Raw genomic sequence first — 2,500 nt, 5'->3', positions numbered from 1 at the left:
CAGTATTTAGTTTGCTAAAGATAAGAATAGATATTTCTACATCTAAATTCTTGAATATATTTTTGTATTTTTTATCATAGAAAATATAAAGCTATATGGAGATGATCAGTTATTCTTACCACAACATTCCAACAGCTAGACAATTTTTTTTCAAAAAAAAGAGTAGAAAAGACTAGATTAGCATTTTCAATAATTTCACTTTTAAAATAAAAATAGCCGTGAATATGAACACAGTTGATTTCTTAGAATTCACACTCAACAAAAATATACATAATCGTAAACCATATAGGAAAGCAAACAAAAATTTCATACATAGGCGCAGGAGTAGCTGTGTGGTAAGTAGCTTGCTAACCAACCACATGGTTCCGGGTTCAGCCCCACTGCGTGGCACCTTGGGCAAGTGTCTTCTGCTATAGCCCCGGGCCGACCAATGCCTTGTGAGTGGATTTGGTAGGTAGACGGAAACTAAAAGAAGCCTGTCGTATATATGTATGCATATATATATATATGTATGTGTGTGTGTATTTGTGTGTCTGTGTTTGTCCCCCTAGCATTGCTTGATAACCGATGCTGGTGTGTTTACGTCCCCGTCACTTAGCGGTTCGGCAAAAAGAGACCGATAGAATAAGTACTGGGCTTACAAAGAATAAGTCCCGGGGTCGATTTGCTCGACTAAAGGCAGTGCTCCAGCATGGCCGCAGTCAAATGACTGAAACAAGTAAAAGAGTTAAAAGAGTTAAAGAGTTAATAATCGTAAACCATATAGGAAAGCAAGTGTAAGTGGCTGAGCACTCCACAGACACGTGTACCCTTAACGTAGTTCTCGGGGATATTCAGCATGACATAGAGAGTGACAAGGCCGGCCCTTTGAAATACAGGTACAACAGAAACAGGAAGTAAGAGTGAGAGAAAGTTGTGGTGAAAGAGTACAGCAGGGATCACCACCATCCCCTGCTGGAGCTTCGTGGAGCTTTAGGTGTTTTTGCTCAATAAACACTCACAACGCCCGGTCTGGGAATCGAAACCGCGATCCTACAACCGTGAGTCCGCTGCCCTAACCACTGGGCCATTGCGCCTCCTATACTATAATAGTGTACAAGCAGCAAGTAAGCATAAAGATTAGTTAAATATCTACTGAATGCCATCAAAAAAAGATATTAAAAGTATCAACTAGTATGATCTTCTCGTCCATATCCAGCTGAAACAATTAGCCTGTTTTATGTTGAAACTGGCCGTCTCAATCCTATAATGTCATTCTAAAACTAATCAGTCGCATCATTGAAATCTCAAAGCTATGAGATGAGGATTAATTCAAAACAAAATAAATAAACAAACATTATGCTTGACGGAAGACACGTGGATCAGTGGTTAGAGTGTTGAGCTCACAATCATAAGGTAGTGGGTTTGATTCCTGAACTGGGCTGGGTGTTGTGTTCTTGAGCAAGACTCTTTATTTCATGTTGCTCCAGTTCACTCAGCTGTAGAAATGTGTTGCAACATCACTGGTGCCAAGCTGTATTGGCCTTTGCCTTTCCCTTGGATAACATTGATGATGTGGAGAGGGGAGGCTGGCATGCATGGTGACTTCTGGTGTTCCATAAACAGACTTGTCTAGACTTATGCTTCAGAGAGTAACTTTCAAGGTGCAATTCTATGATCATTCATGACTGAAGTGGGGTCTTTACCCTTTTAATCTTTTATATTTGACAGAGTAATCTGATTAGTAAAAGGTTAAACATTAATGCCAATATAGCTGAAAGTTTCATCATCATCATCATCATCGTTTAACGTCCGTTCTCCATGCTAGCATGGGTTGGATGGTTCGACCGGGGATCTGGGAAGCCAGAAGGCTGCACCAGGCTCCAGTCTGATCTGGCAGTGTTTCTACAGCTGGAGGCCCTTCCTAACGCCAACCACTCTGTGAGTGTAGAGGGTGCTTTTTACGTGCCACCTGCACAGGTGCCAGGCGACGCTGGCAACGGCCACAATCGGATTGGTGCATTTTATGTGCCACCGGCACAGAAGCCAGTCGAGGCGGCACTGGCATCGGCCACGATTCGGATGGTGCTTTTTACGTGCCACCAGCACGGAAGACAGTCTAAGGCTTAAATACTTAACGGTTCTTGATCAACAGCTGCTACAAGAAACTATTTAATAGAAATCGTCAAAAACTAAATACACACACACACACAAAATAAAAAGAAAGAAAAACATATGTAATAGCAAGAAATATAGTCAAGCTAACAGAAATAACAACTTATGCAATTCTGAAAGCAATTTCACACGAATGAATTTCAATAAACATCATAAATATTTAAATACCAAAACGGATTTTCAACAAATACGAAACATTTAAGAAGTTGCTTTTAGCATCTTGGAAATACAAGATAAAAAGATTCAGCAGACCCATTATGAAGAGCATCATAAACTCACACACATATGATTGAATTTGACAAAATTTCAAAATTGACAAACCTAGATAATCAGTCTGTATTCTATA

The sequence above is a fragment of the Octopus sinensis genome, linkage group LG14, assembly GCF_006345805.1.
Source record: "Octopus sinensis linkage group LG14, ASM634580v1, whole genome shotgun sequence".
In the NCBI taxonomy this organism is placed as follows: domain Eukaryota; kingdom Metazoa; phylum Mollusca; class Cephalopoda; order Octopoda; family Octopodidae; genus Octopus; species Octopus sinensis.
The sequence above is the reverse complement of the archived record's forward strand: the minus strand, read 5'-3'. Positions refer to the sequence as shown.